The following is a 26,294-nucleotide window of genomic DNA, read 5'->3' as shown; positions in this document are numbered from 1 at the left end:
CCTAGACTCATAGTTGGGCTACATTCCCCAGCTTGCTTTGCAGTTTGGTCTTCAGCCTGCTGAATATGAGTAGAAAAGGTGAGTGACACTTCCAGGCCTTACCCATAAAAACCTCCCTCCCATGTGTCCCTACCAACCTTGGAAGCCATGTGTGGAAAATGGCAGAGCTGCCTCCACTGATGAGGAACATATGATTTGGCCTGCTACATGAACAAGAAATCAATTTATATTGTGCTTGAAACATTATACATTTAGGGTTTTTTTTATAGCACTAGCTATATCTTAATTGAAACATACTCCCACATGAATACTGCCTAGAATGGTTTTCTTTTTACCATAAGAACTACGGATAAACTTTCCTCCTTTTTCAACTAACTGCTTTCTAGACACGACTCTGAAAATCTGGTGGTGGTGCATGGAAAACAATCACTTGCTGGCTGGAATGGGCAACGCTGGGGACTTATATGAGAAAGCCCGCCTTGGTCCAGTGTTGCCACAACGACAGGACAATTCTTCTAAGTCTGACTCTGTATTAATCATTCCACTTTGCAAAAAGACTTGATGCTACATCCTCCAATCTGGCTTCTTCCATCAGTTATAACACAGGCAATGTCATAACCTTCCTCTGCCACTCTTTTGTTCTACTTTCAATTTGTTCAAAAGTCAAGTTGGGAAGATGGCCGCTGCCCGTTGGACCCCCTCAGAGACCTTGAAAGTTATCATAATCTTTTTTACACATCAGAAGTCAGGGATTGATTGTATTATGATGATTGTATAAATAATCCTCACAATAGAAGCTAGTGGTATATTATGTTTATGCTTTGTTTCTAGTACAATTTTTTCCTGAAGTAAATATATGCCTTATTTTTTTTGTTTTGAATATTTTTAGTTTACTATGAAGCTATCAGGATTTTTTCCAGCTGTTAGGATTTATCTGTCAAAGGTTTTGAAACAGTACAATAAAAGTGCTATCTATAGAAGAAAAGTTGATAAATTGGGAAACATTGAAAGTAAGAATGTATGCTTGTCAAATGGCATGGTTAAAATAGAAAGGAAAAGCATGGAATGGGAGGAGATATTTGTAATATATATATCCCAAAAAAGTACTTGTGTCCAGCATAGTAAAAGGATCCCAATGGATCAATAAAAGCACAATAAAAAAAATGGGCAAAAGATCTCAATAGCACCTTAGAAAACAGGATTTCAAATAACCATAAACATATGAAAAGGTGATCAACTTCATTAGTTATTAGGGAAATATAAATTAACACCACAGTGAAGTTTTACACATCTACCAGAATGGTTAAAATTAAGAAGATAGGCAATTTATGTGATGTCTAGTATGTGGAGCAACTGGAACTCTTCCTCACTGTTGTTGGAAATGTAAATTTGAAAAAACCTTTTTGGATAACTGTTGTTCTACCTATTACAGCTGAACTTATTCTGTGAACAGGCAACTCCACTCCTTATACCCAACAGAAAAGAATATATATATTCACAAAAGATGTGTACAAGAATGGTCATAGGGGCACCATTTGCAATAGTTAAAAACTGGAAACAAATGTCCACCAACAGTAGAATGGATAAGCAGTGTTGTACTCATAAAATCCTATACAGCAATGAGAATGAGCAAACTATTTCTATTTGCAGCATTATGAATGAATCTCATAAAATGCAACACTGAATGAATGAAAACTGATATAAAAGAGCACATGATATGTGATTCAATTAACATAAAGCTCAAAACTGGGCAAAACTTGGGTGCCTGGCTGGCTTGGTCAGTAGAGCATGCAGCTCTTGATCTTGGGGTTGCAAGTTCAAGCCCTGTGTTGGGCATAGAGCTTACATTAAAAACAAACAAACAAACAAACAACAACAACAACAACAACAAAAAACAAATCAGGCCAAACTCACTGATGGAAATAGAAGTTAATTCAGTGGTTACCTTTGTTAGGAGGAAGGGGGCTTGAGGGAAACCTTTCAGGGTGCTGGTTATATTCTATTTCACAATCTGCATTGACTACACATTGTTCACCTTATCAAAATCCTTGGAACTGAGCACTTACAAAATATGTGCACTTTTCTGCATGCGTGTTATACTGTAATGAAAAAATGTTAAACCCACCAGATCATGCAGACATATTGAACAGATACTGAAAATTCTAGGAGATGAGATACTTCTGTGTAGAAAAGCTTCATAGTGCATGAATTCATCATTTTCTGTAGGATTTGGTTTCTTGCATGACAAATGTAAATTTCAGCATGTAGCCTTCTCAGAAGTGGAAAGGCACTCAAGTAGCATCTTGTCCAATGACCTTGCCACACTCCATTATTTATTTCATTTCATTCTATTTTATTTTATTTTATTTTATTTGAGAGCATGTGCATGCATTTGCATACGTGGGAATGGGAGGCAGGGAGACAGGGGAGAGATGAGGGGCAGAGGGAGAGAGAGAATCTTAAGCTGGCTCCATATCCAGCCTGGAGCCCAATGGGGGCACCAGATCATGTTCTGAGCCGAAATCAAAAGTTGGATCCTTAACCTCTGCCCAGGCACCTCCTTTAAAGGTGAATATTGAAGTGGAGGTGCCCAGAGTGGATATCAGTTATTTTTTGTGGGCCTGAATCCCTTCCTGGGAGGCCTGCCCCTGCTTGATATGTCCAGTATGTTGTGTTGATGGGTTCAGTAATAGCATTCTGCCCATCTACCGCCAACAGGGAGGTTGATATTTGATCTTCGCTTGGCCGATAACATTTTTTAATCCTGGGAACTTCCATTTTGAGCTGAGACATCCAGACACAGAAGGTGGTGAGGCTGCATTATCTGAAAGCAGAGCCATAGAAATACAGTTCACAAGATCCTGCTACCAAGGTGCCTGGAGCTCTTTGCTTCTGCCCTCCTCAGGCCAAATGATCCAACAGATCCTTTTATTCTCTGTCCTGCCTTATGTCCTTCCAATCAATTCATTTTTTGCTCAGGTAATAATAGTTTATTTTCATTACTTTCTACCAAAGAATTGATAGAATGTCAGATCCCCAAGCTGCAAGGTTTAAAAACTCACTACTTTTAGTTCATCCAGGAATTATTAGGCTGCACAGAAAGAATTCACATTGGCCAAATTCACAGGAATTTAATCTGTAAACCACAATATTAATTTATTGCTTTATTCTGCAAGCTATTCTTAGTCTAAGGACAAAAACAATCATTGTACAGAGAGCATTCATTTCATTTTTAACATTTATTGAGTATGCACTGCCTGTTAGGCACTGGTGCAATGAAAGTGAAAAACCAGAGATTTTCAAAAAGATTTCCCCAACCTCTGAATCACTATCGTTTCTCATTCTACTTCTAGAGTGCTGCCTATTTGATTTTTCTATACTGTTTATTTGGCCTCCGGTCAACAATCTTCAGTGGCCCCTCATCATCTACCTACTGTCCAGAATGCTTCCATCCTCCTGTCAGCCCCCATTCCAAGATAAGGCTTCCATAAAAGGACCTGGTGTTTCTTCCACTCCTTCCCACTTCCTCCCAGAGCCAGCTCTGTCTCCACACCTTCAGGTCAGTCTGGTTACCTCATAATGAATTCTGCCTCTCTGATTAGTTTATCTTGATCCTGGACATGCCAGTTTGTAATTCCACGTGCCAATCTTTCTTTACATCTTACCCTCCCTCAACTCCTGGACCAGGTGGGCATGAGATCTGAACTCTCTTCGTTCCAGAAGGGTGTTAGGACAAGGAGCAAGTCCTGAGGCCTAAGACTGGCATTCAAACTCTCAGAAATGTCACGTATTTTCTTTACATGAACATGCCACTCTAACTGGAACAAATGTTTACTCTTTTGTTAATAGAAAAGAAAGTATTTCCAATTGTCTGCTTTTGCTTATATTGTTCTCTGTCCCAGGAATGTCCCTGTGCCCCCCATTTCTTCCCTTCCTGTCTGGATCCTGGCCATGAAGCACTCCATAAATGCTCCTGACAGATCCCTCAGTGCTTTCCATCACCTGGTACCTCCTGCTTCGGTGGTGACTTGGCCATGCCTGTCTTGTCTCTACTACCAGTTTTCAAGCCTTTCAAAGGCAGTTACTGTATCTTAGACTGTTCTATTAAGTATTGATTTAAAGATGTGTGCTGAGGTCCTACTCTGTGAAGGGGACTTTACTGGGCATTTGGGGCATACAAAGAAATATAAGACTTAGGTCCTGCCTTCAAATAGTTACAGCTCAGTTGAAGACACTTTGTCACTGTAGATCACAATGACCTGTTCATATTAGTCTGCTAGAGCTGCCGTCACAAGATATCACAGACTAGGGGGGCTTGAACAACAGAGATTTATTTTCTTGGAGTTCTGGAGGCTGGAAATCCAAGACCATGTCAGCAGGACCGGTTTCTTCTGAGACCCCTCTCCTTTGCTTGCCAATGGCGGCATTCTTGCTGTGTCCTCACATGGTTTTTCCTCTGTGTGTGTGTGTGTGTGTGTGTGTGAGTTTCCTCTTGTAAGGACACTGGTCAGATTGGATTAAGACCCACTCTTACAGCTTCATTTTAACTTACTCATCCCTTTAAAGGCCCTTTCTCCAAATTCAGTCACATTCTGAGGTAATGGGGGTTAGGGATTTCAACATATACATTTTGAGTGGGACATGATTTAGCGTACAACCCTGTTGAATGATTGGTTACTGGTAACACTGTGGAATTAAGGTCCGACTGTGGCAATTACCTGTGAGTTGTCAACTAACACATTTCTTGGATTTTTGGAGGCATTCCATCAGGTATACTTCCTTCTGTTGGTCTCACAGTACACAATACAATGTAAGACACAGAGAAGACCTTATTTCCTTAAGTAATCAATAGAAGTATATAATATCTGTATTTGGTTTTCTATCTTTTAAAATTAGAGGTGGAGGGCAGCCCGGGTGGCTCAGTGGTTCAGCGCCACCTTCAGCCCAGGGCGTGATCCTGGAGACCCGGGATCGAGTCCCATGTCAGGCTCCGTGCATGAAGCCTGCTTCTCCCTCTGCCAGTGTCTCTGCCTCTCTCTCTGTCTGTCATAAATAAATAAAAAATCTTTAAAAAATAAAATAAAATAAAATAAAATAAAATAAAATAAAATAATAAAATAAAATAAAATAAAATAAAATAAAATAAAATAAAATAAAATAAAATAAAATTAGAGGTGGAGAGCCATTTGACCCACAGGAAACTTAGGGAATCATAATCCTATCCCCTAGTAGTATTCTCAGCCTGCCACTTCTTGGAACTTGGTTTTCTATTGTTGGTCCTCCATGTCGTAAGATTTTCTTTGAGTCTTTTTTGCTGGTCTGTTAGCATCTGGATATGACCAGGAAGGGTGGTAGGTATCAGGAATAGTTATAGGCTAATGAAGGTAATTGGCATATGGATTAACTAAGGGCAGGCCTTGTACAGGTGTGGCTGGTTCAGGAGTTTGATGAATCAAGGAAGGCAGAGAATAATGAAAGTGGCCAACATCAGGGTTTGCTGAAGTCTAGGGAACAAAGTTGAAAAACCAGTGAGTACAGTTCTACTCTACTAGATGGAGGAGTATCGGGCTAAGAATTGGTGGGGAAGATATTGCTCTGGAAGCATGCAACATTGCTTTGGATGCTCTTTCTTCTACCTGGCAAAATGGCCTTTTGAAAATAGCTCTGATGTTCTCTGAGCATCAGTATAAGCAATAGTCATGTGCAGTCCTAATCACCAGTATGCACAGGTGCAGCCTCATGGGTTGCTTAGGCCTGGTCTGTTGGCTTCTGTGCCATATTAGTTGTTAAATATTTTGAATATCACCCCTGTGCATATGTATGATTTCTTTATCTTTTTGGGTAAAATTTCTATCAAGGGCACCAGCTACTCTGCTATTCCGGGTTCTCATATAAAGATTTAAATGATAAATTTCACTTGGCATTCAGAACTCAGGATGATAAATAACTTTATGCTGTAGTGTACAGTTCCAATTAACATCAGCACTAAAGTCACCAGAACTGTCAGTTTCTCTACATGACAGTAACTACTGACAATTCATCTTGGTTTCCTGGATGTCATCCAGTACATTGGCCAAAGAGGACAGAGTAGGCATCTGTGTTGTATTTTAACCTCCTTCTTGCCTCCTTTTTTTTCTTCTTTTATTTGGATCTAAACTTTTTGCTATTGAATATGTAAGTGCAGAATTGGGAGGTTCCCTTATCATTCATTCATTCATTCATTCATTCCTCTAAGAGGTATTTTAGAGTTCTTACCATGTGCTGGATACAATGGAGAGCAAAACCTGACATAATCCTTGTCCTTGTGGAATTTAGAGTCAAATAGCTAATGGCACAATAAGCCAAGAGGTCATATCCCTACTTATGTCTTTAATCTCATCCCTGCCCACTTCCCTCAAACCTTGTTCAGTTAGTTTTCCTTTTTTGCAACTTCAATCTTTTCTAATAAATGATCTTCCCCTCTGCCCATCAACATGTCATATCTCCCTTCTACTGAAATGACAATCCTCTTGTCTTCCTTTAAGTTCTTAATTGCCAACTTCTCTCCCCATCAACAGACTTCACAAGTGAGTTAGCCTTGACCTTCCACTGCCCACTCATTTCTTTTTTTAAAAAAATATTTTATTTATTTGAAAGAGAGAGAGCACAGTGAGAGAGAGAGAGAGAGAACGCAGCAGCTGGGGGGAGGGGCAGCGGGAGAGGGAAAATGAGGCACCCCACTGAGTGAGGAGCCCTAAGTGGGACTTGATCCTAGGAGCTCAGATCATGACCTGAGCTGAAGGCAGATGCTTAACCGACTGAGCCAGCCAGGTGCCCCTGCCCACTCATTTCTTAGCCACTTGTAATCCTGCTTCCACCCCAACCTCTCTGGGTGGCCAGGTAATTTCACTGTTCTGTGTATCAACTCTATTTGGTCAACTGAGGGTTCGTCTTCCTTTTCACGCTAACAGCCAGCAGCAGACAAGTAAGACCCTTTAAATCTGTTAAACCTCGTCCCTGAAAGGCTTCCCCTGACTCACTCCAGGAAAAAACGCTCCCTGTAGGAAGTACCTAACTAGCTGTTTGGCCTACGACCAGTCACTTAAGTTCTCCAGACCTCAGTTTCCTTATCGGTAATATGGGTACGTCGTGCTAAGATCTCTTCCTGTCTTAGAATTTTGTGGGTGTAGGGAATTAGATGAGGAAAGAGCCATGGGAAAGAGTGTCCCCAATGTTTCCTGACCCTAGGGACAATAAGGGAGTGAGGAGATAGTTAGCTCTCTGATAGTTCATGGAGGGGGGTAGTTGAGGAGGGGAGTCAAGGAGATACTGGAGGGCAGTGATGAGGCTGGAAAATGGGGAGGGGCAGAGGGGCTGAATAAATCCTTTCCTGGAATCATAGCTGTAGATGCTCATGGAACAAGAAGCCGTGTGTAGGCTCTGAGTTTGTGCATCCAGAATATGCAGAATTTGAAGTATGTCCTTGACACACGCTAGCTCAAAGAATGGAAGTACATACATTTCCCTTCCTGTAATGAAGATGCACAGTAGAAGCACCAACTATGGTGGTTAGTTGGATACATGAAACTTCCCTACTAGAAGATGAGTGTTTTGAGGGCAGGGAGCCTCTCTTTTCAGTCTTTACAGTTTCCCAGTGACTGTAGGAAGTACAGCTTGTTACATTGAACTGGAGAACATTCTTAGATTTTATTCAGCTTCCTCCTGAAGGGAAATTCTGAGAGTGATTCAGAATGATTGACATGTTAGATTATTTTAGCACTGACAGTTGCACTTTATATGTTCTAGTTATATGAAGCCTTTCCTCATTTATTGTTGATTCATTTGTTATCTATTTCTTCCACCATGTAAGCTTTGGAAGACAAAAATTGTGCCCCTGTGTACCCCCAACACTTAAAATTATGCTTGGCACATAGTGGGCTCTTAATAAATATTTATTGGGTGATTGTATGAATGAATCCCTGGATACGATCTCTACTTAAAATTCTTATGGTTGAAAACTTAGGGCCTGACAGCTTGCCTTGGGACGGAGGAGGTAGAGCTAGCAATTTCCCCTTTTCTGCTCTCTTATGCTTTTCCTCTACCCAAGTGACAGAGTTTGGGCTGTCCTGGAAGGTGGGAGGGAAAGAGGAATGTATCCATCAAGCCAAGAGAGTGGGACTTAAATCTCTCTGCAGCCCAGTGGTGAGTGGGCGTACAGGAAGGCTTAGCACAGCCCAGATGGAGGATCCCTTCAGCAGGTCCTGCCTGGGGATTCTTTAGCAGAGCCCCAGTGGGTGCCACCATGAACTCTCACCCATGTATCAGCAACTGGTAGGCTCCATCTTCAAGGGAAAATTTATAGTTGTCATTGGTCCACAGAGACATGAAAGAATGAATTGGTGTAGCAATAGCTATTAGTTGCATCAGTGTATAAAGTGCAGAATTGTGGGTTCTTCTGAAAGTCAAACCTAATGAAAAACAAAGCTGTGGGCTTTATGATGGATGCAGAAACCCCTGCCCTCAGTGAGCTTGCATGGTGGTGGAATCCACAACCTAACAATGGTGGAAAGGGTGTCACTCCTAGTAACCATTTCTGTTGCTCTTGGAGAAACTGGCTGAGCCGTGAAGAGGGTAAAGTTCATCTTCAATGGCTTATGCTTTCTCTCTGTGCTACTTACCTCTACTTCCCCCAAATGGGAAAAGAACCATCTGCTTGACTGAATTCATGAGAAATCTAAGTCACATGCAATTTGTTTCTCTTCCTGTCTTTGAATTCTGAAAGAAGATAGGTAACAATAATGCCCTTTGATTTGATAACCTCCTTTGAGGAATAAAGTCTAAGGAAAGAATCTAAAAGCAAGAGGGAAGAGAAAAGAGCCCAAATTTGCAATATTAAAGAATGGTAAAATCAATACAACTGAATACCATACAACCCTTAAAAATCAAGAAGTTTGAGGCATACATATAAATGTATAAGAAATAATATTGAAAAAGAAAACTAGAACATAAAATACTTGATGCACTGATTATATGTCTGATTACTGATTTGTAAAAATATGTGAATTTTTATACACTGATAATGTGTTCTGTATCTGTGTCTAGCTCAGTGCCTAGCATGTAGTAGGTATTTAGTAATGTTTATTGCATGAAGAAGAGAATCAGAAGTAAATTTAGAGAAATGCTTGCAGTTTATATTCATCAATTTCCTTTATTGCTTAAAGCTGCTTAAATGCATAACAAAAGAGTTATAAATAAGGTCATCTTTTCAATTTCACGTTCATGATGAGAGAGGAAGGAAATACCAAATGTTAACAGTAGTGGTGTCTGAGTCTTGAGCTACAGGTAATTTCTATTTTGATTCATCAACCTCTCTGTATGTTCTCAATTTTCTACAATAACCATAATCAAGGAGAAATGATTTGTTTAAAGGATCATCCTGAGACAGCAAATTACAAACCCAAAGGAATGAATCTCTGTCATTGAAACTGCAGGCATTATGGTAAGCTTGGGGGTGGGGTATGCCTGGCATCTGGAAGCACACAGCACAGGCCACCGCCAATCCAGTCCTCCTACATGTACAATTGACTTTGGCACTCAGACTTCAAAAGTGAGAAGCAGCTGCTACTGCGAGTCTGATTGAAGCCTACACATGTTAGGGAAGCATGCCTGTGTTTTATATCATTATTGCTTGGGAAAATAGATGATATTGTCATCTCAGAAGGGCGCAAAGAAAGCATTTGTTGCAGTATGTTTTTAGTAGTATAAATTTTAAATAACTAAAATGTCCATAATAGAGACTATAGCCCTTAGAATTCAGATGTAAAAACCAAAGGAATTTGCTATGTTGCTAAGTATGTAGCTCTGAAAAGGGAACTAACTAATGCAGAACCTAAATATCTTTTAGGCAGAGCTGCTGCATGATGTATAGAAATAAAGTCACAGCAATGAATCCACGAGACCATTAGGACATGATTAGATATTTATTTGACTTAAAAAATATCTACTTCCTGGGCAAAAGTTTTTACTACCCAAATAAATAGCTTGGACTGAAAGAAACTAAAAATCACTATCATTTGTATTGGGATATATATATATAAATATTGCACAGGATATAAATATCATATATATATGTGATGGAATATTATATATATATGATGGAATATTACTCAGCCATAAAAAGAGTGACATCTTGGGGTGCTTGGGTGGCTCAGTTGGTTAAGCATCTCACTCTTGATTTGGATCAGGTCATGATCTCAGGGTTGTGAGATGGAGCCCTGGATAGGGCTCTGTGCTCAGTGAGGAGTTGCCTGAGATTCTCCCTCTCCCTCTCCCTCTCCCATTGTCCCTCCTCCCACACATGTTCACTCTCTCTCAAATAAATAAATAAATCTTGGGATGACTGGGTGGCTCAGTGGTTGAGCATCTGCCTTTGGCCCAGGGTGTGGTCCTGGAGTTCCGGGATCGAATCCCAAATCAGGCTCCCTGCATGGAGCCTGTTTTTCCCTCTGCTTGTGTCTCTGCCTCTCTCTCTCTCTGTGTCTCTCATGAATAAATAAGTATTTTTTAAAAAATAAAATAAATCTTAAAAAAAAAAAGAGTGAAATTTTGTCATTTGCAACAACACGGGTGGATCTAGAGGGTACAATGGTAAGCAAAATATGTCAGAGAAAGACAAATACCATGTGATTTTACTCATCTGTGGAATTTAAGAAATAAAACAAATGAACAAAGAAAAGAGACAAACAAAAAACCAGACTCTTAAATATAGAGAAAAAATAAATGGTTATCAGAGGGGAGGGAAGATGGGTGAACTAGGTGAAGGGGATTAAGAGTACACTTATTGTGATAAGTACTGAGTAAGGTATAGAATTGTTAAAATCACTATATTGTACAGCTGAAACTAATATAACACTGTATGTTAACTGTACTGGAATTAAAATTTTAAAAATCACTATCATTTGGAGGCATAACCATTCAATTTGCCTAATGATACCTAACTTAAGAAATAATATTTTCAAATTGTTAAACAGAAATTTATAAGATGTTCTAGATGAAACCCTACATTTATGTAATACCTATTTCTATTTGCTAGAAGACACTAACCTTGAGCAGAGTTTAGATGCAGTTTGAACAAAGCAGCATTTTCATAGTCTCAGATGAAAACATGATTGTGTATGAAGGGGTCAACATCTAGGTTGAACTGCAGAGTAAATCCAGAGTCCTGTTGCTTTGGAAACAATAAAAGTTAAGATAGGTGTAGAGTGTTTGTCCAGAAATTCCCTTATCTAAAACTCTATGTCTGGGTTGTAAATCAGAACTACGTCTCTGTCTAAAAGGATTTAGACTCTCTGGGCAAGAGATGGATGCTTCATTCTTATTGATATAATTACAAACACCAAAGTTTCTGATATCTGTGTTTGTAGAGAACAAAGTTTCCCAGTGAGTAGGAAAGCAGTAGTCACTTGAAGAAGGCAGCTATTATGACACTTTACAGCTGCAGTATGTCCTCAGGGGACACTGCATCCTGTTAACTGTGCAGCTGGTTTTATCTGTGCCTGTTCTTCCAGCCTGATGAATGGCAGGGAAGATTTTTACCTTCTTAGTTTGTGCTCATTTTTACTTTCTCATGGGCAATCCTAAATGCTGAACACTATATTAAGTACTTTGCATACATTATTTCATTTAATCTTGACAATAATTGTTGGCTAGTGTCCTATTTTATAGATGAGGACACTGAGGTCTGGTAGTGTTTAAAGTGGTTTGTTCAAGGTCACACAGTTAGGAAGTGGCAGAGCCATTTGAAACTCAGGGCTGCCTAACTCAAAATATATTCTTAATGTCTATACTTCAAGCACATATGGAAATTAAAGACTATTCAAAGAAACACTGACAAAATTTATTTATTTTGTGGTGCAGTGGCAGACTCATACACCCTAGGTAGGATTGTAGATGGGAACAATTTTCCTGGAGGTCAGTTTGGCAAATGTGTAGTAGAAAAAAATGAAGCCAGCAATTCAAGCTAGCAATTAATCTAGGAATTTAACCTAACAAAATAGTTTTCAAACTGGGCACAGAGGCATGTGTTAGAATTATAGCATCATTTTAAAAATAAACAAAAAAAGCAAGAAACAATGTAAACATTTTCCAGCAAGGGATTGGTTAATTAAATGGCTAGAGAGACATACAATGCATGAGTATTCAGCCATTTTAATGATAAAGATGTATTTTAGGGTAGCCCGGGTGGCTCAGCGGTTCAGTGCCGCCTTCCGCCCAGGGCCTGATCCTGGAGAGGAGGGATCGAGTCCCACGTCGGGCTCCCTGCATGGAGCCTGCTTCTCCCTCTGCCTGTGTCTCTGCCTCTCTCTCTCTCTCTCTCTCTCTGTGTGTGTGTGTCTCTCATGAATAAATAAATACATAAAATCTTTAAAAAAAGATGTGTTTTATAGTAATAGATACCAGATTATTGATGAGCATTTATAGTGTGATTCTATTATGTAAAATTGAATACCTTAGTATAGTTGTATGTGCAAATATGTAGTCAATATATGGAAAGGTGTTTACTATGCTTTTCTCTGGCTCAATAGTTTTTTTGTTTTTTGTTTTTGTTTTTTTTACTTCTTCGTACTTCTCTTTGTTGAATATTTTATGAATTTGCTTCATTATTACAAAAAAAAACTATTTGAAAAAAAGAGTGTCAAAGCTAAATCAATTCTTGCTTTACAAACTGGAGTGATTTCATGTACACTAACCAGATGTTTTATAGAACTGAGAATCTATTTTGCTTTGGAGAAAATTCAACAGGTATGTTACAGATCCTTGAATATGTTCTAAATCCTGGACCTGGGTCAATAGGACCTGGTCTAAAATCAGATCTATCTGGGCTATAAAAGTTAAATGTCTTACATTTTCATTGAAAAAAAATTTCTTCAAACCACTTTCATTTAATTGGAGTCCGTCCTACTTGTCGATTGGCATTGTTACTTGGAAGTAAAGGAGCTTTCACTTAAGTAGCTAAAGCAAATGGATTTCCAAAAGGCTGCCTTGGGGTTCAGGAAGTAAATTTAACTATAAATCTTTCACCCCTTGGGGTTAGTTGGAATTAAGGAATTGGGCCTTGAATAGAAAGGTGGTGTGAATAAAAAAGTAGATGGAATCAGAGACGTGTTGAAAATGACCAGAAAAGAGATGACCAATTGAGAGAAATAAAAGTGGGTTATTAGTTTATGAAAAGATGCTCCCTATTACTAATCATTAGGGAAATGCAAATCAAAACTCCAATGAAATACCACCTCACACCCATTAGGATGGCTACTGAAAACAATATCAATAAGAAAAAAAAACATAAAAAGCAAGTGTTAGCAAGAATGTGGAGAAACTGGAATACTTGTACATTGTTGGTTGGAATATAAGATGGTATAGACACTGTGGAAATCAGTATGGAGTTCCTAAAAAAATTAAAAGTACAAATACCATCTGATCTAGCAATTCCACTTCTGGATATATATACATACAAAAGAATTGAAAGCAGGGTCTCAGAGATATTTGTATACCCATGTCCATTGCAGCATTATTCACAATAGCTAAATAAAGTGTGTCCATCAATGGATGAATGAATAAGCAAAATGCAGAATATTAGTTAGCCTTAAAAAGGGAGGAAATTCTGCAAAATCTCACAAAAGGGATAAACCTTAGGGACATTATAAGTGAAATAAGTCAGACACAAAAAGACAAATGTTGTATGATTCCCTTACATGAGGTACTTACAGTAAACAAAATCATAGAGACAGAAAGTAGAATAGTGTTTGTCAGAGGCTGGGGGAGGAGAGAACGGAGAGTTATTGTTTAATAGGTATACAGAGCTTCAATTTTACAAGATGAAAAGAGTTCTGGGGATGGATGATGGTAATGGCTACACAACAATGTGAATGTACTTAGTACCACTGAACTGTACACTTAAAAATGGCTAAGATGGTAAATTTTATGTAGTGTGTATTTTAGCATAATAAAAAAGAAAAAAAGTGGGTTTAACTGTTATGGCAAGTGATTATGATTTGCAAAGGAAGAAGAAAAAGTCAAAGGGTCTTTAGAAAGAGTGTAACCCTAGAAAAAAGAATTCTTTCCTTAGCATCTATGGATGGTTATGGCAATATAAATAATGCCTTAAGTTTCATTCATCATTCAACAACATCTTAGCTCTGCATGTCCTGAGGATGTTTTAAAGTTAATTAAACCACTGAGCTGCAGTATGTGTGTGTGTGTGTGTGTGTGTGTGTGTATGTGTGTGTGTAGGGGGCAGCTAGAAGAAGGAGATGCAGGAGCTATTAACAATTGAAGCGGTGGAAATAGATGAAGCCAAACTAAGTGAGGGGAAAGAAGGGAAAAATAAAATCTTGAGGATACAAACATATTATGGCTTTGTAAGAAACGAGCAACCAAGAAAAGTGCTAGTAAAGGGAAGGTCAGAAGACAGGTAGAGGAAAAGAGACTGATGCAGAAGAGAGAGGAGAGTTTCAAAAAGGAAGAGTTTGCAGTAACCATCCAGCACTGTAGAAAGGTCCATAGTGGGAGGACTAAAGGGTCCACTGGATTTATCAATTTATCAATCTAGCAGGAACTAGAGTGTAGCCCCAACAGGAGACAGCATCACTATCCAAGTGACTCACTTGTGGGCACCTTCATGCAGTCTGGACTGGACTATACTGGGAGTATGTCCTGCAAAAGGGGACAACAGGGTGGATGTGGAGATGCATAGTGCTGGGTATTTCCAGCTGTTATTGGGAATGGGGACTCTGCTGGTACCTAGAGGTCCTGATAAACCAGGTGAGGGCAAGGTCTAAGGAAGTGCACCTAGGGCGCCAGTAACATATCTTTGACAAGAATCGACTGAATGGACATAAATGAATTAATATGAGTGAATGTGGGATGTGGGCGAAAGGTTGCTTTTATGAGCAGGACAGGGAGAAGGTGGAGGATCGTGGGTGTGGCAGGATGGAGTACCTGATTCTGGAGGAAGCTGCTCACTGCCTCAGAGAGATGCCAAGGGAGGATGGCGTTTTCAAGGCAGTCAGGTTTCGGTTAGGACGAGTGAGACGGGTTTCAGGATTGACAAGGGGTTTGCTCTAGGATAGAAAACACTGGAAGAGAAACAGCAGATAATATTGCGAGACAGCAGCGCCAGAATAGGATTGAGGCAGGTGAAAGTAGCGAACTAACTGGGGGAAAAGAGTGCGGGAAAGGATAGATGTATGCTTTACAAAGCTCTTCCGCAGCCAGTGACTCATGCATCCTTGGGACATCCCAGAGAGGGACAGAGAGAGAGGGAGAGAGAGGTATTATATTGCCAGCCTTTGGAATGAGGGATGCTTTCCAGATAAGGCCATCACGGCTCCGAAAGCCTGTTCAGCAGCTGTTTGATTCCTCCAGTGACAAGGCACACTCCACTTTTGGAAGTAGTACTTCCATGACAGAATTTAAAAAGCGGGTAGGAAAGAAGAAAGGTGTGGGCCCCCCTTGAGGGGAAAGCTCTGTCAATGACAGACATTTTGGGTAATTCATAGACTCGCAGAGCCAGACGTGTCAGTCAGATCTGTTCATCTGTAAAACGAAGGGGGCATATGATCTTTCTTTTCCCTCGTCTAACAGCCTGTGAAATCATCTAAGCAACCACGTCCCAATTTTACAGAACAGGAAAAAAAAAAAAAAAAAGAGAGAGAGACCCCGCGGGATGTGTCTCTTTCTCAAAGTAATACAACGGATCGGCGGAGGGCCGGGCCCAGGAGCGACTCCTCCCGGGTGTGCAGGGCCTCTGGCCGCCGCATCCCCACCTTCTCCGGAAGAGGAGCGCGGCGGGAGGCTGCAGGCCGGGCGGCCTAGCCGAGAGCGCCCCGGGGCTCCAGGCGGCTTCCCGGCAGCAGTCGGAGGAACGCCCCGAGGGGAGGGGAAGAGTTGGGGCCTCCTTTCCCACACTTCGTTAGGACGCGGGCCGGGGCGGGACCGCGGCGGCCGTCCCTCGGGCGGGCGGCCGGCAGAGGGCGCGGGGCGCCTCCTGTCTCCGCGGCCCGGCGGGCGGGGAGCGCGAGGCCCGGGCGCGCCGTCGGAGCTCGCGGGCGCAGGGTCGCGGCGGCCGGGCGGGCCCCGAGCGCTCAGGGGCAGCGCGGCGGGCGGGGCGGCGGGGCGCGAGCGGGGCGGGGCGGGGCGCGGAGGGGCGGGGCGGGGCGCGGAGGGGGCGGGGCCGCGAGCGGGGGGCGGTGGCGGCGGCGGCGGCGGCGGCAGCGGCGGCGGCGGCGGCGGCCGAGGAGGAGGAGAACATGGCGGCCGCGGAGAGCGGCTGAAATGCCTGTTCTTCGGGCCAGGCGAGCGGGAGTCTGACGCGATCCGCCGAGCCCTCCCCTCAGACGGCTGGACCGCGGCCTCGAGCGCCTCGGCTGCCCCGTTCCCTGCTGCTCCCTCGAGCGGAGCCCGCGCCGGGTTCTTTCTGCATCCCCCTGCGGGGGGACCCCTGCTCCGGAGGAGGGGGCCGGAGAGCCGCGGCGGCGGCGGGCGCTCGGCCCGGGCACCGGCGGAGGCCGCGGCGGCGCCGCCTGGGTCCCGGCGAGCGCGGCGCCCGTCAGCGCGGCCCAGAGGCGGCGGCGGCGGCGGCGGCGGCGGCGGCGGCAGGTGAGTGGCGGGCGGCGGGCGGCGGGCGGCGGGCGCCGAGCCTCCCGGTGGGTGCAGCTGTCACGAGCCGCGCGGCCGCCGAGGCCTTAGGGGGCGGGGAGCAGCTGGCGCCCCTCCGCCCCCCTCCCTCCTTTCTCTCCGTTCCGTCCTCCTCCCACTTTCCCCGAGTTCTCCCTCGGCCTCGCGCGGCTGGAGGGGGCGGAGGTCGCAGCTGTCACGGGCGCCAGCTGGGGGCTGCGCCCGCGGAGGAAATTGCTGCAGCAGCGACTTGGCGGCCCCTTTTCCCAGTTGCCCTAGTTAGCGCCGACTGGGCGAGCATCCGCGGAGGGTGCGCGAGGCTCGCGGCCGCCGGCCCGGCGTGGGGAGCGGCGCCCCCAGCCCGCCGGCGCTCCCCGCCGCCGCCGCCGCCGAGAGGGGGAGCCGGAAGTCGGCGCGGGCGCCCCTCGGCCCCGGCGCGCGCGGTGACCTTGGCGAGCCGGGCCACCTCGCCGAGTCTCGCTTGCTCGGACTGCGAAATGGGGATGACCATGGCGTGCCTTTCCGTAAGCGCAGCCTTCGACGGCGCTTCTGTGTACCCCCCGCGCACTTGCTTTTTTTTTTTTTTTTCCCCCCCTCCCTTCTGCCGGAGAGGGATTTCGGAGGTAGAAAGGGGATGGATACGTGAGATTTTGCTGTAGGGCCAGGGTTTGGTCCCCTTCCCAGGAGTCGGCTGAAGGGACCTGCGAGGGGGAGCCGACGTGTTGACTGGACGACCCGGAGGTGGGACTGGTTAATGGTCAGCGGCAGAACTCGAGCCGCCCTCCCGTCTCTTCGGAAGAGACACGGAGAAACCGGACACCAGGGTCCCTTGTCCTTACCAGCCAGCTGTGGGGTTTGTTTTGTTTTGTTCATTTTGCTTCTTTTTAAAGCGGTCACCCCCGTGGTCTAGGCACTGACGATGTCAGAGGGAGACGGAAGGTTTGACAGTAAAGCCTGTGTGTGTGACAAGGACAGTCCACGGTGCTGTGGCTGCAGACTTTGGTGGGCAGGAAAACTTTAAGCTGGAGGATCTTTCAGCCTTTGGTGCTGGGCTCTCCATGTTCACTGTAGAGGCGTTGAAGAGGCAGGTGTCCTTGTGGAGAAGGTGACTTTTTTTTTTTTTTCTTCTGAGAGGGCGAATTTTTAATGTCGAGTCTGATGATGGTGAATGAAGGGTTCTTGACTGAATTGCAGTCCCAGCACCCTCTGTGGATGCCAAGAGTAATCTCTGTGGCGATGATTTGTGAGGGCTGAGGCTTACACTTCAGTGATTAAGAAATCTTTGAGTGTCTGTGTAAAAACATTGCTGTGGTGGAGCGTACTGTGCTGCTGAAGGGATGGATATCAAGGGTTAAATTTGTTTGAGGTTTGTCTCTTCTTCTGGAATTGGTTGGAGGTTAGACTCAAAAAAAAAAAAAAAAAAAAAAAAAAAAGTTGGCCAAAGGGGCCTCTCAGCTTGTTTCACAGAAGCTATGATGTAGTAGGAAGGGGGTCAGATTTCTTCATGTTGAGAATAATGTGAAAAGAAAGTATTTGCTTGGGTCTTTTGGCTCTTGAACTAGAAATAGTTTTGGGTGAAAGGTAGCAGTGGGGTTTGATTCAGCTTAATAAATGGTTATTCCTTGAACTGTTTGTCATAAACTAGATACAGTTTGGAAGTCTTTCTATTTTATCCCCTGTACTTTGTGGAAAGGTCTAATTTGGTTTTGTGAACTAGCATCTGAAATGTTTTCCCTCCATTTCTTATTCAGACTTCATGCTCCGGGAACAGTGGGTCAAAAAGGGGGGCCTGAATAGGGAAATACATGGTTTGGAGAGAAAATGGAGGAGTGTCGCTTGTCAGAACAGGTGTTTGGTTTGATTTTTGTAGACATTTTGCCCTGCTTATTTGTTACATTTATTTGACTCGCAAGGAAGTTTGAGTTTTAAGGTGCAAAACTTGAATTTGACATAGTTTGTAGTTAATCTCTTCCTCGTTTCTTTTTGAGAAAATCTGTAGGATTGTGTCTATTAAATTGCTTTCTGTGTGGTTTAAGCTAAGGGAGTATTTTAGATCTGCATTTTTGGGTAAGTGGTTTTATTGAAAAAAAGTGCTTGATGGAACTAATGGTGATTGTTCCACTTAAACTGGGATTATATAGACAATGCATTTTCCTCCCTCTTTCTGCCAACATTTGTTTTTCTTTCTCCCTCAATTCTAGGGTTTCATTTCTAGAAATCTGGGCTGGAAACAGAAGCAGCAGTTTGTATAATCCCAAGAATTTGCTTATGCCAGGAAGCTGTAAGGGTAGCATGAAGTGGGTGTGATATAAAGATACTGCTACTACTTAAGACATTTAACTGTTGAGGGAGTCTAGGGTCAAATTTAATTTTTGTTGAATTTCCTGTTTTGTGTGTATGTGTTAATCTTTTGGTGGGCAGAGGATTGGGTTGCTATGGTGCTGACTGGTATATATTGTGAAAGCGTTGGCAACATTTCATGCTTTTACTCTATAGAGAAGGGTGGTAAACAAGCCTAAATAATTTAAAGATGTTCTCAGGGTGGAATGTTTTCTGCATGTATTCTTCATCTTGCTAATCCAATGACTGGTCTTCACCAGGACTAAAGGTTGAGTAAGTGATGAGAGTAGTGTAGAAGTGCTGAAAGGTAGAGTGTGGGAGAGAGGATATTGGACATTCCTTGAAAATCTTTTCTCTGTTGGATTATACATCACTATGTTATTTCTAATTGTTTTTCAAAGACTTAGCTTTCCCTTCTTTTTTTTTTTTTTTGTCAATTTTATATACCTTCTCGTGGAGAGATACTACCTCTCTTTCTATTTTAGTTTCTCTTTTTTTGCCTTATACTCCAAGCACTCCACATTGTTTGAGTGTTATATGGCATATCTTTTGGAGTTAGTTGGCCTTAAACCCTATGGCTTAATATAGCTTTTATTTTAGGGCAAGTATGGGAGGTCAGAATAAGCACATACTACCCATAAGCCTTAGGGTATGGAAGGAGATCCCCAGGATGCTCATTATTATCTTGGTAGTAGTTTTTGCCTTATACAGAGAGGGTAATCACAAGAATTCTCAGAGGGCCATCAACCGCTTTCCTGGCAGAGGTCCAAAACCATGTCGTGGGCTCTTTTTTACATTACCTGCATATATCAGGCACAGATAGGAGTGTGGGACTGGGTGAAAATTCATGCCATCCAGGAGTTGAATCGAGTCTGAGCTGCAGAACCGTACACATTTCTTCCCATGGTGTACAACTTTCCTACCCACTGGGACAAACTAGACTAGGAAAGGACTTCTTTGTTGCTTCTTTTCCTGGTTAACCACTAGTTTAGCCTTTGGTCATTGGTCTGAGAATGGGTCCTGTGGCCTCTGACCTCTTTTCTTACCATTTGAGATGAGATCTAGTCATTTCAAGCCTTTCCTTCTTCTCCTTTCTTTATATTTTAGTTAGACTTTGTACCTTTCTCTCAACACGCAGGGTTAGAGGTCATAAAATGGCCTAGTGGTGGCAACTGGGTACTGTTCTTGGTTGCTTAAAGAAGTGCAAGGATTTTTTTTTTTTCTTTGTAATTCTGGACAGGGCTTTATGGTCATACAGCATTACAGTATTTGGATTATAGATGTTTGGACTATAGAGAAATGGTTATTTTATATTTCCACAGGATATGTGGTTGAAGAAGAGAAATTATTACAAAACACTGACATCAACATATAAATCCAATTTGGAGGTGCAAATAGAGTGGGTTGGTGAATCCATGCTTCCTCCCCCATACCCCCATCTGCAGCACAGTATTTCTGAGGCTCCTTGAAGTGACAGGCTTTTAGAAAAGCTTAGTAGAGTTATCATATTTTGAAGATAAATACCTTATGCCAAAACAGAAGCAAACTATAGGCACTTGAGTTTTGTAAGACTTGAGATTAATCACCCTCCAGTCACCCTATCTTATATATATTTTGATATAATCGCTCCCCATGGATGTTTTAGTGTGGAGAGCCAAAGTTTAACTTTACTGAGACATCCTGGACCCCGACCATTGGGAACAGACAGATGAGACTGGTAACAGCAGGTGCAGGTGTGGAGGTGAAATACACATATTAGCAGGACCAGAATTCTGATAACACTGTGGTGTCCACCATTTCCAGAGTGATACTTAACTTTGCTCTTCTAGCTTATACTTTTGAGGCAAGTTTAGGTTTCTTTTGGAAATGGAGGCTTGACTTCAGAAAGGGGATGATGTCCTGGCTCTTCCAGATACTTAATAGATGTCACCTTGGGTTAGTTATGTAACCACACTTAACCTCAGGTTTTCATGTGTAAAATCGGAATAATGTACTTACCCTCATATGGTTCTGATCTTTCAATTATTAAATAACAACATAGGCCTAGCATGATTGGCACAAGGTAAGACTTTAACAATGTTTTCTTACACTAACATAACCTAATCACATAACTATCTAATCTGTCCCCAAATTCTGATTCTTTTCTCTGCAATTTGGATTTCCCTCTTTATTTCTGGTTCTACAATGTGGACCTCCTGTTGTTTTGCACATGGAGAGAAGAGAGTCACATCGACTCTGTGGGCCTGAGTTTCTTTATCATTAAATCAGCATATTGGCCTGATTTCACATTTTTTCCTTGTGCTAAATTCTGTGATTTGTAGGTTTATAGCTGTTTGCCTGCATGCATTTGCCTAATTCATCCTACACAGAAATGCTTAAAAAATTCCTTTCCAAAATGGTTTTTCATGTTATTGTTTGTAGCAGAGACTTTCTGTGGACAAATTTATCAAACGTAAATAATTTAAACTGTTCTACTTTTCATTCTGGAAAATTTGCTGCAGATGGCATGTGCAGAAATGCTTTGTAAACTGTAAAGTGCTACACAAGTGAAGAAAGTTACAATCACCTGTAGCTATCTTGCTCTGATCTTATGTTTCATTTTCTTTAAATTGTCTCCTTTTATCTCTTGACCTTCAAAAACAGGGTCAAAGTTGGTATGTTCTCTAGAAAGCATGATTTTTATCACCCCTTTACCATCAGTTGCTCAGTTTTTTCCAATATAATACATTTATTTCTTTTCCTTTCTTTTAGAAAGAAATCCTTTTTTTAAAAAATTGTACATTAAATTGTTTTTCCTAACTAGGTTAGAATAGTCCTTGAGATGACATGAACTACACCATTAAAAAAATTTTTTTTAATTTAAAAATTTTTTGAATTTAAATTCAATTGAGTTAGCATATACTGTATTATTAGTTTCAGGGGTAGAATTTAGTGATTCATCAGTTGCATATAACACCCAGTGCTCATTACATCAAGCGCTCTGCTTAATGCCCATCACCCAATTAGAACCACACCCTTTAGAGTAAAGGAGCCTTAATGGCAATTTAGCACAACCTCCTTAATATTACAGATGATAAGACTAAGGCCAGGCAAATATGGTAATTTTCATGGGTCCTGTACTTAGTGGCATTACTTAGGCAAGAACCCAAGTATTTGGCTTCTTTGTGAGAGGTTTTTGTTTTGTTTTAGTATTTAAAAGTTATTACAAAGAGATCTTAAATTTCAAGAATTTTAGTAAGCTTTTAAGTAATGTGTAAGTGAGGAGGAAATGAGTATTTTTATTTTTTGGTCAAAAATTGACTGTCAAATATTGCAGTCAGGTATTAATCAGGAATTACTTAAGACTACTCTCTTGAAAACTATAAAAGTGCCTCAAGGGAAACGTCTGCTTTTCTTATATGGCCCTCATTCAGAGTCAGCAAATATTTATTGAGTGCTGTTTCAGAGACATACTGTCCTCAGGTACTGTGCTTGTTCTACATGTTACATTTTATAAATGAGGAAACAAGGTTCAGGGTAGTTGAGTGGTTGGTGTAAGAATGCACAGCTTGTAGGTATTAGGGAAGACATTTGAGTCCAGGGTCTTCTGACCTAAAATCACAGGCATACCTTTGTTTTATTTTATTTTTTATTTTTTTTATTTTATTTTTTATTTTTAAAGATTTTATTTATTTATTCATGATAGTCACAGAGAGAGAGAGAGGCAGAGAGACACAGGCAGAGGGAGAAGCAGGCTCCATGCACTGGGAGCCCGATGTGGGATTCGATCCCGGGTCTCCAGGATCGCGCCCTGGGCCAAAGGCAGGCGCCAAACCGCTGCGCCACCCAGGGATCCCCCTGTTTTATTTTTTAAAAAACATTTATTTACTTAGCTTGCAAGTACGTGTTGGGGGTGGGGTGGGGCAGAGGGAAAGAGAGGGAGAGAGCGAATCTGAAACAGATTCCGAGGGGGCTCCATCTAATGACCCCAGACCACGACTTGAGCCGAAATTGAGTCTGAGACTTAGCTCCAGCTAGGTACCCTGTCACAGGCATACCTTTAAACTGGCTTCTCTCCAAGGGTTTTTGCCACAGTTGACCACATTGTAACCTTATTTTTTCCTTTTTGGCCTTTCTCTGTTCCTTAAATGTGCTGTGGAGACTCCTGCAAATTCCTTGCTTTCTGATGACTCAGGAGCCCATATATACGAGTTACTTAATGATGGTGTCACTTTAAGATTTTCATGTTGTTTCTCATCTCACCTTTGTACTTTAGTAATGTTGATTCTTTGGTGCTTCTGTCTAGTTAAGCTTATCTTTGAATGGTTGGTTTTGGATTCTTAGCAATAAAATTCTGCCTCTCAAGTTTCGTTAGCATTTAAATAGCTAAAGCTCAGGTGCTTTTTTTTTTTTTTTCCATTTGGAATAAATTGCTTGGTCATTCTGTGTTTCCACTTGTGCTTTTTTAAATTTATTTTTATTTTTTTAATGTAGGCTCCGTGCTGGGCGTGGAAGCCAAGTGTGGGGCTTGAACTCAGGACCCTGAGATCAAGAGTCGGGACACTTAACTGAGTGCCACCCAGGCGTCCCTCCACTTGTACTTTGAATGGTTGATCTCATTCTTATAGCTATAATATATTACATCTTAAATTTTTAGTTTGTATGATTAAAGTATTTACATGCTTTTATTATCAAGCATAGATTTGATTGTTTAATGGAAGATATTCTATGAGTGTATATGTGTTTATATAAAGATATCACGCCATATTTGACCAGATAGTTAAAGGATGAAATGTCCTTGCTTTTTGAAAGCACTTGTATGTGTAATACTGGCTTTACTTTGGTGAATTTGTTTGGAGGAAATTGGGGGAAAAGTTGCTTGTTGTGCAAAGCCTCATACCTCCCTCTCCATTCCAGGTGGTACAGGAAATCTGTAATTGAATTTCTAAGTAGCTACTCAATCATTCATTCAAGACATAGTTATATAAGTACCTACTTTGTTCAAGGTGATGTGTTGTTAAAAGATAGGGAAGTTAAAAGATAAGATACGGATCCTGTTCTTAAGGAGATTATGACCTAAGAGAGGTGATAAGACGAACACACAAATACCTATAATACTGATTGAATGTGATGAGTGCCACGAGAGAAGTATGAAATAGTACTTTGGGGATTCAGGAGAGGGAGCAGTTATTCTCATTTGAGAGTGATCAGGGTAGATTTCATGCAGGGCTTGGGGTGGACCAGAACATTGAAGGCAGGGGATGATTTGTATGTGAGTAAGAGTGAGGAGAGAAGTATTTTAAGGAAGATTAAATAGCAAAGATGAAAGGACAGAAAAGCTTGGGATTATTTAGGAGTAGTGAAAGGGGAAAGTGCAAGGAGGAGGGTGGCACCAGCCAAAGTAGGAGGGGACCAGATGCTGTAGGTGCAGTAGCAAGACATTGCAGGATTTTAATGGAGGGAGGTGGTGGGGAACAGTGAAGTATGCAGATCTGGATGAGATCTAGGAGAAATGTCAGTTTTCCAAATTTACATAGATTTTTTTTGGCAGGTTTTACACCCCAAATTTTATATTTTCATAGTTTTTGAAATGATTCCATATGTAAGGCTTACCACACTAGGAACTTATTCACTCATTTTTATGTATATTTGAGAACAGATTATGTGTTTTTTTTTTTTTTTTTGATAGGAGTTAGTACAAAATCTTTTTCACTGGCTTATACTTTTTTTTTTTTTAAAGCAGTAGCTGTTTTTTTAAACCGCGTATTATCATTTGGCATTTATGCAGCGGACTTGTTTTTTAAGTGTAAAAATGTCATCTCCTTGTATAAATATATTTCTCTGTATAAGTGAGGATGGTCATGTAAGTTGAAAGTCCCTGGCTCTCAATATAGTTCATGATTTATTTTACTGATTTATTTATGCCCTGCCATGTTCCAAAAAGGATTTAAGGCAGGATATGTCATGAAGAGTCTTGGACCTTGTTCTAGCCCTGTCTATTATTTGACTGAACTGCTAGCCAACATTACACTGAGGGAACAGTGTTGAAGACAACTGGTGTCACAGAATGTGCTGCAGTTGTGTCTTTTGCCAAACTGGTAGTAATTCAGAGATGGAGACAATATAATTAGAGTACCTTTAAAGATAACTCCTTTTAAACTTTGTTAGAATGCTAGGGAAATGGGTTAAAGGGTACTGCTAGAACACTTCGCCCCTTGAGAGTCCAGGCACATTAAGAACCATGGTGTCCACAGTAGAGTTTACATAAAATTATTTGGAAAATTGGAGAAATATTAGAGGTCTCTAAGGAAGTTTCTTTCAGTCTGTTGTGATGTTTTCAGTTTATAGGAGTCTGGGTAACTGGATTTTCAAATTTGTTATTTTAAATAGTAGACTCTTAACATCTTTTGTAAGGAGTCACCAGGCAGATATTTTGTATAATATTTCATAGAGGGTAACTGGCCATCTTAAGGCAGAGGTCTCAAGAATTATCTAACTTAGAGATGACTTATTTTTCTTTAACAAAAACACAGATGTTCCAAATTTGCTGACATTTTCTGTGACAAGTGGCTGTGAGTAAAATGCTGCCTAGCAGATATTTATGAAAAATAAACACACTTACTTTATCTGCCCCTTTGGGATGATGGTAAGTTTTTTTTTTTTTTTTAAGATTTTTATTTATTTATTCATGAGAGACACACAGAGGCAGCGACACAGTCAGAGGCAGAAGCAGGCTCCCTGCAGGGGGCCCGATGTGGGACTTGATCCGAGTCTCCAGGATCACGACCTGGCCTGAAGGCGGTGCTAAACCGCTGAGCCCTGATGGTAAGTTCATAACAGTGACTCAAAAAGTAACTACTGGGGATCCCTGGATGGCTCCGTGTTGAGCATCTGCTTTTTGGCCCAGGGCGTAGTCCTGGAGACTCGGGATGGATCAAGTCCCGTGTCGGGCTTCCTGCATGGAGCCTGCTTCTCTCTCTGCCTCTCTCCCTGTGTGTCTCTCATGAATAAATAAATAAAATCTTAAAAAAAAAAAAAAAAACTACCTTTCAGAATAAAATAAAATTCAATGTTATGGATAGAGATTATTGAAAATGAATATTTGGAACAACTTCCATCATTATTGGATTTATGTGCTGAATATGATGTGTGTAACTTTAAGAATGTTTTTAGGGATACCTGGGTGGTTCAGTGGTTGGGTGTCTGCCTTTAGATTAGGGAGTGGTCCCCCCCCCCCCCCGGGGGGGCCCTGGGATCAAGTCCCACATCCTGTTCCCCTTGAGGAGCCTGCTTCTCCTTCTGCCTATGTCTCTGCCTCTCTC

At 41.8% G+C, this 26,294-nt stretch overlaps 1 protein-coding gene and 1 long non-coding RNA gene across 10 annotated transcripts in view; one reads left to right on the top strand and one right to left on the bottom strand.

Moving 5' to 3' along the window:
* Positions 1–2,384: 2,384 nt before the first annotated feature.
* On the bottom strand, positions 2,385–15,672 carry LOC140600721 (uncharacterized). The gene is made up of 3 exons (XR_012003883.1): positions 14,977–15,672; positions 11,083–11,206; positions 2,385–2,824 (listed from the first exon to the last, which is right to left on the bottom strand). It is a non-coding gene; the product is annotated as an uncharacterized lncRNA (long non-coding RNA).
* Positions 15,673–16,592: 920 nt separating this feature from the next.
* Positions 16,593–26,294, top strand: part of NCOA1 (nuclear receptor coactivator 1) — a 244,326-nt gene continuing 234,624 nt past the window's right edge. For 3 of the 9 annotated variants that reach the window (XM_072770856.1, XM_072770855.1, XM_072770850.1), the window contains exon 1: positions 17,159–17,177. The gene's annotated coding sequence lies outside the window, so the exon portion shown is untranslated. Of the gene's footprint in view, positions 16,636–17,157; positions 17,178–26,294 lie in introns of those variants that run through there. The other 6 variants (XM_072770852.1, XM_072770849.1, XM_072770851.1 and 3 more) reach the window with 3 other exon arrangements.

The sequence above is a fragment of the Canis lupus genome, chromosome 12, assembly GCF_048164855.1.
Source record: "Canis lupus baileyi chromosome 12, mCanLup2.hap1, whole genome shotgun sequence".
NCBI lineage: Eukaryota > Metazoa > Chordata > Mammalia > Carnivora > Canidae > Canis > Canis lupus.
The sequence above is the reverse complement of the archived record's forward strand: the minus strand, read 5'-3'. Positions and strand labels throughout refer to the sequence as shown.